This window comes from Pyrus communis, chromosome 14 (genome assembly GCF_041283825.1).
Source record: "Pyrus communis isolate YQ-2024b chromosome 14, ASM4128382v1, whole genome shotgun sequence".
NCBI classification, from domain to species: domain Eukaryota; kingdom Viridiplantae; phylum Streptophyta; class Magnoliopsida; order Rosales; family Rosaceae; genus Pyrus; species Pyrus communis.
This window is the reverse complement of record NC_142578.1, coordinates 13,268,303-13,280,648: the sequence shown is the minus strand read 5'-3', so window position 1 is coordinate 13,280,648 and position 12,346 is coordinate 13,268,303. Positions and strand designations below refer to the sequence as shown.

At 38.3% G+C, this 12,346-nt stretch overlaps 1 long non-coding RNA gene across 2 annotated transcripts; it reads right to left on the bottom strand.

The window, feature by feature from the left end:
• Positions 1 to 3,178: 3,178 nt before the first annotated feature.
• On the bottom strand, positions 3,179 to 12,140 carry LOC148691263 (uncharacterized). Of its 2 annotated transcripts, none has more exons than XR_015955630.1 (2): positions 11,907 to 12,140; positions 3,179 to 3,703 (listed from the first exon to the last, which is right to left on the bottom strand). It is a non-coding gene; the product is annotated as an uncharacterized LOC148691263 (long non-coding RNA). The 2 variants fall into 2 exon arrangements; XR_015955631.1 differs by having other exon boundaries at positions 11,918 to 12,140.
• Positions 12,141 to 12,346: the final 206 nt, after the last annotated feature.

Here is a 12,346-nt window from a genome sequence, read left to right as displayed (position 1 = left end):
GTAAAACCTTTCGAGAACATAATAACCTTTCACCGCAAAACAAGTATAGTTTCCAAAATTTACATACTACATATAGTATGAAAATACTTACCATTACCTGCAAAATCTCATGACTTTAATACGTCACCAATTCATAAATAAGCATATAACTTCTAGTAATCACAATATCTCACAAAAATAAATATAACACATCGAGTGCTCATTGACATATGTTGACACACGAGTTCATGCAAAGGTATTCTGATATGAACAGGACTTAGAGTATTAACGATTTACGCTCTAGTACTATAATCACGTGAAGACTGGCGCTACACATATCACATATGAGTTTTAATTGCCTATAGCAATCTAGGATAGGACTGGCACCTACAATGGATCCAAAGTGAGCGTATGGTGAGATGTGAACGTACATGTGAAAGACCGCCTTGGCCCTGGCCCGGAAGAGTACTAATATGGATGCAACAATGATGAGCAGATAACGTAAATAAAATCATATAGCGGTAAATCAATAATTTACGTCGACATAATACTATTCCATAAATATTAATCATGGCCATAAATATAATTAAGGCATCAATAATGATACGCATACAAGTGCATCCCGTAGGATGTAGTATAACTTCATAATTTCTAACAATGCGCAAAATCTTATAAACATCACGCTAATCTAGGCGTATTGTAGAAAAGCCTTTATGAATGTATAAATGGAAACTAATAGTTATATATATACTATATAAAAGAAAAGACTCACTCACAGGTACTTGCGATGTCATATCCGTTCAAGCTAGGAAGTCGAAGTCTCTGATAGTAATTGCACCTAAGCATAATATTGGCACCCATTAGTAAAACTCAACTAAGATGATTAAATTTGGGGAAACGGAGTGCGGATTTGGGATCAGGACATCGAAATACGCTAAGGAGCGTCTCGAGCAATTTTCGTATCAAGTCAACGAAAAGTTAACAGTCAACCCTAAAAAGCCAACCAAGCTGCCTCGGCGGTTAACTACATTAAAACCTTGAAATTTCACTAGATGGATGCCAAAAATGGACAAGGGGCATCAAAATTAGCCTAGGAGGGTTTCCGAGAAAATTTCAAAAAAGTCAACAAAAGTCAACTGACTGTCAACAGTTAACTTTAACGGAATATTCCATCCTCAGATGGAATATTCTATTAAAGTTAACTAAATATTCCCCTGGAATATTCCCTCTAAATCCCTAAATGGGTTTGAGTCGGTTGGTTTGGATCCGGGTTTGGGCTTGGGCCTTTTTTTTTTTTCTTCTTCTTCTTCTTCTTCTTCTCCAGCTGGTTGTCGCTGCAACTGCTGAAATCTGGGAAACTCCGACTAACTAAAACTTTACTAAACCTAGCCATGTAACATACCAAAACGAAGATTAAGGGAAAAAGATTTGAATTATACCCTTGGTTTCCTCAGCCTTGGCCGGAGTTGGCTGGAAAACAACTCGAAAGCCGCCAGATTCCTCGCCGAAAATTTGGTGAAGTTCCCCCGAGATATTTTTGAATCAATTCATCATCAAATCACACAAGGAACTCATAAATCATGCCAAGAAGTCATTAAAAAGTACTTTTAAGCGTTCTTAAACCTTACCCAAGCCGGATTAGTAGCTTGAATTTGTCGAACATCCCGTTCGATGTCTAAGCATTCAGGTTCACAACCAAGAGACGAGGTGAGGTCTCGGGTTTGTGGTGGTGATGCTTGTCGTAGAGAGTGGTAATGGTGGTCCGGCGAGTTTCACGGAGAGAGGGAGAGTTAGAGTGAGAGTGAGAGAGAGAGAGAAGAAGAGAGCTTAAGGGAAGAGAAGGTTGAGAGAGAGAGGTGAGGGATGAAGGAGATGAAATCATGGCAGTCGACGGTGGTCCATGATTAGTTCGGATTTTTGATGGTGGTGCTCATCGTTCTAGCAAGAGTGGTGTAGTGTGATCTCTGGGCTTGTAGAGAGATAGATGAGAAATAATTGAGAGAAAGAGAGAGTGTGAAGATAGAGAGAGAGTGACCAATGAGAGATGGGCCAAGAAAGTGGGAGACACAGAAGAAAAGGAGAAATTGGGTGTGGGCCCCACTTGGCACACAGCTCAAAGTCACCAATGAAAATACAGAAAAATATCTTTTGTAACGTGAATTTACCAAAACGCCTGTCACACTCTGTAGTTTGTAAAATCTTTGTAGTAACTCCAAATTTAGTTTCGTTTATGCCTACGTGTTTGTACCATCAAGTATTTCGAAAATACGGTAAAATAACATCTCATATGCATCACGAAAAAATGGTCAACGAAAGTCAATAATCTTGCCTCTAGGGCATTTTCGTCAATTTCACATTTTCGTCAATAATCTCTCTGCCTAGTCAGTTGTTCTCTTTCTTGAAGGTCACAACCTTTTCTTCACAATCTTTTACCTACAAACATAAACAAAAACACATAAATAAAGTAGAATAATAAAAAATTTCTCTCAAACAAATATTAGCTTATCTCTTTCCACATTAAGAATATGTAGTAATGGAAGGGGAAAAGAAAAGAGATCCCTTATTATTCACATAAGAGATGAGAGTTGTGTATCTTGAGAGAGAGAGAGAGAGAGAGAGAGAAAGTGTGGAGAGTTGTGGCGCAAGGAGAAAAAGAAAGGGACTCAGTACTTGTAAAATATCATAACCGTGAGAGAGAGATGAGAGTTGTGTGTACCTTTGAGAGAGAGACACTAGTACAAAAAACAGTTTGCATGACGTAGGTACCTTTATCGTGCAAAGTCAAAAACGTTCCATGAAAATTAACCCAATGAAACCTTTATCGCGCGCCAACCGTTGCGCAAAGGCAGTGAAAGCAGGGTTTGGCAACAAAGAATGCACCTGCGTCGCGCAAAGTGTCTTTGCGCGATGTAGGTTCTTTCGTTGCACAAAACTCTTTTGCGTGACGACAACATCTGCGTCTCGCAAAGTCTCTTTGCACAATGAAGAGAGCACATGTGTCGTGCAAAGGCATTTTGTGGGATGGAAGAACCTGTGTTGTGCAAAGACACTTTGCACGACGCAGGTGCTCTCTTCGTCATGCAAAAATATTTTTTATTTAATTTTGGGCAAAAATATTTTTTATTCTTTTTTTGGGCAAAAATAATTTTTATTTAATTTTTTTTATAAATATTGTAATTAAATTATAAACAGTAATTAATAAACCAAGAAAAAGTATTTAATTATAAAATATATGAAAATGTACATACAAGATGTCCAAACATAAAAGGAAAAACTACAAGAAGTAGTCTTTTAGGTTTAATACATCAAGCTTCTAGGTATCAGCTAGGCGAAGTGGCTGGGAGGTCGAAGGTGGAGCAAGATCAGGTGCTGGCATTGGGATTTTGGAGGCCCGGACATCTGTAAGGGTCGTACAATCATACTCATCTGCTCGCCCTAGGCTGCAAGCTAACCTTTTAGGGTTGCCACTTCCTCCTTCAAGGTGTTGACCTGTCTTGTGGCCGATGTTGAAGAGGAGGCGCCCGTCTCAGGAACCCGTGCCTTCCTCATACATCGAACAACCTAGCCATGATGACGACCGAGCTTTTGATCCAGGAACTCAGTCAGGATCTGAAGACCTGCATCCTCGGGTACAGTGATGTCCTCTAAAGTAGTAAAGTTGATAATGCGAGAGGCACATTGGTCACACTCCGACAACGAGTGATCAACTGCGACATCTATACACCTTTTGAACCATAAAAATATAACATTAGAAACTAATCCTTTCTTGCATTTGTTCATATATATGTGTATACATATATATGTGTATACATATATATTATTGGAAGTTGTCACTTGTACTTTAGGGCACGGATTCATGGATTCATGCATGGCTGAGTTTGATCTCTTAGTGACATGTTGTCAACTCCTTAATTCATGGAGTGGATATTTTGCTTTCCAATGTATTGTGTAAGGATCTCAAGTATGGGTTGGCATCCTCACTTTAGCTAAGTTATGGGCTAAAGTGATGGTCTTAACCCTACTCTTGTGTCTTCCATACCTTGTCTTGTCCCTTACCTTCTTTCCTTATTTTATTCTTCTTTTGCTTCTCTTGGAACTAGGGCAGGTACTTAGGGTTGGTGTTTTGTTTCTCCCGGGTATCCCCGTGTTGTGTTTCTCTATAAAAGTGTTCTCACTCTCTTGTAACAACATAAGAAATATACAAATCAATCTTTGAAAAGCAACATGGTATCAGAGCAGGAACTTTAACCTGCTCCTGCTATACTGCTTTCCAAAATTCTTCAATCTCAAAAATGTCGCAAGAAAATCCGGCAGCTTCAACGGCGGATAGCTCCCCGGAAGTTTCCTCCGTAAATATGCATGAAGTGGATGTCAACCCAAATCAAAGGTTAAGCTCAGTCGTATTGAATGAGTTCAATTACTTGCCATGGTCGAGAGCAGTGTCATTGGCGCTGGGTGGTAGGTCCAAGTTAGGGTTCATAAATGGAAGCATCAAAGTTCCTGATGCTTCCTCGTCAAACTATGAATCTTGGCTGAGCAAAGATCAACTTGTGATGTCATGGCTCTTAAATTCCATGGAGAGAAAATTAGCTGAAATTTTCAGCTACTCAGAATCTTCTTATCAACTATGGGAAGCAGTCAGGGAGATGTATGGCAGCCAAAATAATGCTGCTCGAGTCTTCCAATTGAAAAAAGACATCTCCGATTTACAACAAGATGGGAAGCCATTCGTGCAACTCTTGGGAAGTATGAAGACCATGTGGAACAAGTTGGAAACTTATCGACCTCATACGACAGATGCAGCGTTGCTACGAAAGAGGGCAGAAGAAGACAAGATCTTCCAACTCTTGTCCAGTCTTGACTCAACATATGAAGATCTTCGATGTCACATACTCATAAACACAGAACTACCTTCCTTTCCAAGCGTGTGTGCAACGATTCAACGTGAGGAAGTAAGGAGGAAAGTCATGAACATAAGTACTATGCCAAATGTCCCGGAGTCTAGGGCATATGTAACTAACGAAAGAAGGTACAAAGGAAAGTACCCTCACCTAAAGTGTCAACACTGCAATAACACAGGTCATGTTAGGGACACATGCTGGATTTTACATCCAGAATTAAAGCCAGACTTCATGAAGAATGTACCAAGGGTAAATCGTACCCCACATCGAGCTAATTCTGCATCCACCTCCTTCTCCAATAAGACAGATGCATTCAAGAATTTCACAGCCAACCCGACAAAACTCATGAATGAGTTCCTGTCATTTCTACAAGACAAGAAATGAGGTGATCAAAGAGACAGTACCAAGGGCATGGAAGAAGGAACATCAACAGCAATGCTTGGCAAGTTCACAGGTTTTTTGACAGACACAAATCCTGTGCCCCAAGAAGACATGTTAAGTATTATGAAAGCCTTTAAAACTGCACTAAAGTTAAATATGTTGCATGATTTTTGGGTTATAGATTCGGGTGCCACAGATCATATGACCAACCTTGTGTCTAATTCTCAAAAATTTGAAAGATTGACAAAACCGTCTCAAGTCTCAATAGCAAATGGAAACCAAGTAAAGGTTTTAGGAAAAGAAAAAATTAAGTTGAAGTCAGATGAACTCGAGTCTGTAGCTTTGTATGTCCCTTCCTTTCCATTTAAACTTCTATCTGTGGGAAAGATCACAAATACCTTGAATTGTTTAGCCATTTTTTCTCCTTACAATGTGATTTTTCAGGACTGTGTCACAAAAAGGACGATTGGTGAAGGGTTTTACTTAGACGGTCTCTATTACCTGTCAAAAAGCAATCCCAGAGGTCTTCAAACCAAGTTCGAATCCACTCATGATGCTTGGTTGTGGCATCAACGTTTAGCACATCATTCCTCTCCCATTTTGTCAACTTTGTTTCCAAATTTAGGAAAGGATGATATGAGTTGTGAAACCTGTCACTTGTCTAAAGACACTAGATTACCCTCTAAATCTTCTCTTTCTAGAACAAGTAAGTGTTTTGAACTTGTTCATTCCGATGTATGGGGACCAACTAGTGAATCGTTTGATGGTTACAAGTTTTTTGTGATTTTTGTGGATGACTTATCTCGGGTTACTTGGTTGTACTTACTAAAGTCTAAGAGTGAGGTTATAGAAGTATTTAAAGATTTTCATAACCTTGTAAACAACCACTTTTTATCTCAAATACAAACCTTGCGATCTGACAATGGCACCGAATACATGTCCCATATCATGAAACATTATTTAAGTGCTCATGGCATCATGCATCAAACGAGTTGCGTTGGAACCCCTCAACAAAATGGGGTAGCCAAACGTAAAAACCGAGATCTTCTTGAGAAAACAAGAGCACTGATGCTGCAAATGCATGTACCTAAGAGGTTTTGGTCACAAGGTGTTATGACAGCTGTATACATCATCAATAGGCTACCTAGTTGAGTCTTGGAACACAAGTCCCCCCTAGAGGTCCTAAAAGGAAGAAAAATTGATGTCTCACATCTAAAAGTGTTTGGTTGCATCTGTTTTGTGCATGTTCAGTCTCAACACCGAGACAAATTGGATCCCAGAGCTGCTAAATGTCTCTTTCTTGGTTATTCATCCACTCAAAAGGGATATAAGTGCTATAATCCTCAACTAAGGAAAGTGATTGTGTCCAAAGATGTTAGATTCCATGAGACTAATTCCTTTTTTAAACCAAGTGAAAACATAAACCAAGGGGATGACACCCTGGACCTGTTTCCATTACCAAGAATTGGATCTGAGGATTTACATCACGAAGAGCTCAGTCTCAGTCATGACAACACAGACACTGATCTTCAAGACCCTCAACCAGATGAGTTCATACAAGATGAAGGCAGTGAAAACCAAGACAACCCTCCAAATGTTGCAGAAGGGTTCCACGAGAGTGAGCATTCTCTTCCAGCACCCCGACGCAATCCCCGGCGGGATAGGTAGCCTCCCAACCGGTTTCACGATTTTGATATATACAAACCAAAGCATCCAATGTCAAGTTATGTATCATATCAAAAAGTGACCCCCTCGCATGCAGCCTTTCTTAGCAACATCTCCAGTTACAGGGAGCCTCAAAGTTTCCATGAGGCTAACCATCAGGCAGTGTGGCAGGAAGCAATGAGAGATGAACTCAATGCTCTAGACCAGCACAACACCTGGAGCATCACCAAACTTCCAAAAGGAAAAAGGCAGTGGGATGCAAGTGGATCTATAAGATAAAATTTCATGCAGATGGCTCAATCGAGAGGCATAAAGCCAGGTTAGTGGCTCGAGGGTTCACTCAAACATTTGAAGTGGACTATAAAGAAACATTCGCGCCAGTTGCAAAAATGAACTCAGTAAGGGTGTTGTTGTCTGTTGCTGTCAATAACGGTTGGACTATGTATCAAATGGACGTGAAGAACGCATTTCTTCACGGTGATCTCGAAGAAGAAGTTTACATGCGATTGCCCCCTGGCCATCCTCAAAGTCAGGTCCTTGATCTGGTGTGTAAGTTGCATAAGTCCATTTATGGACTGAAGCAATCCCCTCGTGCTTGGTATGCTAAACTAAGCTCAGTTCTTCACAGTGCTGGTTTCAAAAGAAGTGGAGTAGATTCATCATTGTTCGTACGTACTGGAGCTGGTGGAAAGTTAGTTGTGCTGATTTATGTGGACGACTTAATAATTACTGGTGACAATGCTTCTGAGATCTTCAAACTCAAACAGTTACTACAACAAAAGTTTGCAATCAAAGATCTTGGGGTGTTAAAATATTTTCTTGGGATTGAAATGGCATCCTCTCACAAGGGTCTATTTCTCAATCAACGAAAATATGTCATGGATCTTCTCAATGATGCTAACATGAGTGAGTCAAAGCCTGCCACCACCCCTCTCGACAGCAAGCTCAAACTTACAATGGGCAGAACTCCCCTCTACAATATCAGTTCATACCAGAGGCTTGTTGGTAAGCTAATCTACCTAACTATCACCAGACCCGATATCTCATATGCAGTGAGCATTGTCAGCCAATTCATGCACAATCCTTCCGTCGATCATTTGAATCTTGTAAAGAGGATCTTACGTTACTTGAAAGGATCTGCGGGACGTGGCATTCTCATGACAAAGAATGATCACACTCATATCATGGGGTACTGTGACGCAGATTGGGCAGGCAATGCTATTGATCGCAAATCTACTAGTGGTTATTGCACCTTTGTTGGTGGAAACCTGGTCACCTGGAAGAGTAAAAAGCAAACTGTCATTGCCAGATCAAGTGCCGAAGCTGAGTATCGTGCAATGGCCTCAACAGCTTGTGAATTAATCTGGCTTAAGGGTCTTCTAAGCGACTTAGGGTTTTCTGCAACTCTTCCTATGTCTCTATTTTGTGACAACCAAGCTGCCATGCATATAGCTTCCAATCCAGTGTTTCACGAACGAACGAAGCACATTGAAGTTGATTGTCATTACATTCGGGAGCAAGTGCAAGCTCAAGTAATTCGGACACACTACACCAGAAGCTCTGATTAACTGGCTGATGTTCTCACAAAGCCCTTGCCTTCTCATCAGTTTCAGCGCCTCCTGTCCAAGCTTGGATCCATCAATCTTCTGGATCCAGCTTGAGGGGGAGTATTGGAAGTTGTCACTTGTACTTTAGGGCACGAATTCATGGATTCATGCATGGCTGAGTTTGATCTCTTAGTGACATGTTGTCAACTCCTTAATTCATGGAGTGGATATTTTGCTTTCCAATGTATTGTGTAAGGATCTCAAGTATGGGTTGGCATCCTCACTTTAGCTAAGTTATGGGCTAAAGTGATGGTCTTAACCCTACTCTTGTGTCTTCCATACCTTGTCTTGTCCCTTACCTTCTTTCCTTATTTTATTCTTCTTTTGCTTCTCTTGGAACTAGGGCAGGTACTTAGGGTTGGTGTTTTGTTTCTCCCGGGTATCCCCGTGTTGTGTTTCTCTATAAGAGTGTTCTCACTCTCTTGTAACAACATAAGAAATATACAAATCAATCTTTGAAAAGCAACACACACACACACACACACATATATATATATATATATATATATATATATATAAAGCAGTAGTGCAACGGTAGAAACAATACTAATTAAAGATGTCAGCTATACTTTAAACCAATGGGACCCGATGTTCCTTTTATGTGTATCTTGATTATTTTGGTCGTAATCGTGATGCCTTCTCTATTTGCAGCAGGGCTCTATTTTATATTTTTATTATTAAAATAAGTGCAGCAAACAAAGTGGCCATACAACACGGTACGCAAGTTAACATGATGAAAATCAATTTAATCTGTCATATTTTTATTGGGTATATTATCAATTTCCCCCCTGAACTTGTGACCATTGGCCAATTTCCCCCCTGAACTTTAATTTTGGCCAATTTCCCCCGTCAACTCTCATAATTAGTCAATTCCCCCCCTGAACTTTAATTTGGCCAATTTCCCCCCTCAACTCTCAAAATTAGTCAATTTGCACCCTACTGTTAATTTTTTTTTATATTTTAATTTTCCATCTATTCTTTTCTTAATTTTCAATCTTTCTAATAGCTTCCAACAAAGTACTAAAATTAACATAAACTCACCTGCATAATATAGGGTAAAATGTACAAAAACATAATACAGTTAGTGTGTGACATGGGTTGATTATAAGAAAAAGTTATGAATCGGGTTTAAAGCATGTAGAAGAAGAAATAATAACAAAAAGAAATAATAATCCTAAACTCATGGATCAAACCTATTTCAATAAAATGGGTTATTCTTAATAAGGAGTCGAAAATTATGAATAGACTAGCCATTTTTTTACTAAAGCTCGATTCTCCGCAATTTACTTGAACTTAGCTTTCACTTTTATAAAGAAAATTGTATTCACATACAAAAATTTACACATCAATCCTTTTTGTTATCAATTTTGTATAGTCAAAAATCAAATAAAATTACTCCATACTGATTTATTATGACTAATAATACTATCTATGATAAATTGTAAAATTCTAAATTTTAATCTATTTGTAATAGGATAAAGATATAGGAACATGATTAACATACATCTTATTTAGTTTCTTACACACACTTGTTTAATTATGATCAAATTAAAAATTTAACAGTAGGGTGCAAATTGACTAATTATAAGAGTTGAGGGGGGAAATTGGCTAAATTAAAGTTGAGGGGGGAAATTGACTAATCATGAGAGTTCAGGGGGGAAATTGGCCAAAATTAAAGTTGAGGGGGGAAATTGGCTAATGGTCACAAGTTCAGGGGGGAAATTGATAATATACCCTATTTTTATTTGTTGTAAAATACATATAAGAAAGCAATTCTAAGTAGATATATACTTGACGTTTATCCAAAAGCTATCTTCAAACACATTGACAATATTCTTAGTGCAGTTATTAAATTCTATACCTGCAATCTAACAAAGAAAGCTTTAATTATCATGGCCTATCTCACATGGACAAATCAATCATCAACTTATGCACCTAATTATACAGCACGGGAAGCATGACAATCACAGCCTTACTGAGATCCCTTAATCTCAAAATATATAATTTTTCTATTAACTTTATATTTACTTTAATAATAATCAATTTGATTTCTTTATGATTTATTGCATTGGAAAAAGAAAAATTTGACACTACGAGGTATCGAACTATTTCAACCAAAAACTAACATTAAAAAATTTGCAAATTTCTTGAGACTTTGTTCTAGATTTAGGTATTCATTGACGATATCATGACAACATGTGTAAGAAACTTGAAGGCCTCAACCAACTTTGATTATAATATCAAATTATGCCAAGAAATACTAGAGTTTACCACACTATAAGCTTAGACTGTGGTCAGATAGCCTAGTTCTCTAACCAAAATTAGTTCACTCTAAGACCCTTCAGGTATGGGACTCCAATTAAATGGAGCTTGACTAGACACATTGTTGAAAGAGAAGAACCAAAACTAGAAGGTTTTCTGGATGGAAGGTCAACCCACACAGTTAGTCGACTTATTCATTAACCAGTGGTTGGTTAAAGACCCTAACAATTTAAATATCCCATGTGACTGCCAATCACACTTCAGATTAAAGATAAGACAACAAAACAAATATCTACTAAGTTTCTTCTATCCACTAGTTTTACCTTGTGTTTTCCAGACTCCACATATCTGAGAAATGGAATTTTATTAAAGAGCTAAAATTGAGATGAAAAACCTAGTGAACCAGAGGTCCACCCACTATATGACACAACCTTAGAATCAAATCCAAAAATACACCTTTAACATTGCAATACAACTCTAAAAACTATCCTACAGTAGCTCCCCAATCTAATAAAATTATAGAAAATGCAAAATCTCTAAAGGGTTGGAGAAAGCAAGAAACCATAGTACACACACTACAAGGAAGTTAAGCTTCATTACCCAATAAAGATAGGAAAAAAAAAATGCAGACAATTCATTCACCACCTCATTAAGAATCTATGACAACATTGTAGGCATCCAATGCAACAACAAGAACCCAAGTGCATAACATAATTAGCAGTTAACCACCATCAAAAAATGTCATTGCCCAAAAATCTTTCCTCAACTATTACAAAACTTTAAATTTTGAATCCATTTTGCCTCTCAATTTCGACCAAATGAAGGTTCATATTTGGAACTTAAAGTTCTTCTGTGTGTTATAACTAAGTGAGTTTTGATAAATTATATGGTGAGATCTATGGTTGGTTGCAGAGGGTGAAGAATCCGTTGAAGGACTTCACCAGTATTGAATCCTAACCCTAAAATTCGATTTAACACTAAAACCCCCAATTTCTAATTTAATTTTCCAAATTGAATCTCATTACAATACCAAAATCTTCAAATTAAGGCATTAAAGCCAGATTCTGACCTTAGAAAGAAGAAAAATTAAGAATTAAGAAAAGATAGATACCTAATTCTGACCTTACAATACCAAAATCTATGGTGTGTTGTCTATTGCATGGTTTGCAATCGGGAGTGGCTGAGATGAGCGATGGAAATAAGCGATGAGCAAGAGGGAAGGATGAGGAGGATGAGGACCGGCTAAGATAAGTGATGAGGGGGAAGGATGAGGAGGAGAGATGAGGAGAAAGCTATGGGAAAAAGAGGGAGACCAAGTGAGAGAGAGGGAAGAGAGACCGACTGTTTTCCAATTGCACGGTTTGCCCCTATATTTTGTCCAACTTTGGGAAAATTAAAAAAAAAGCGCCTATTTTTTACAATTGCACTGCCAAAATTTTAACACATTGCACCATGCATGTATACATTACGACGTCGCACAAAGATGTTTTGCGCAACGACCCCATCATGGTGTTGCACAAGTTATATTTAAAAAAAAATTATATTATAAAA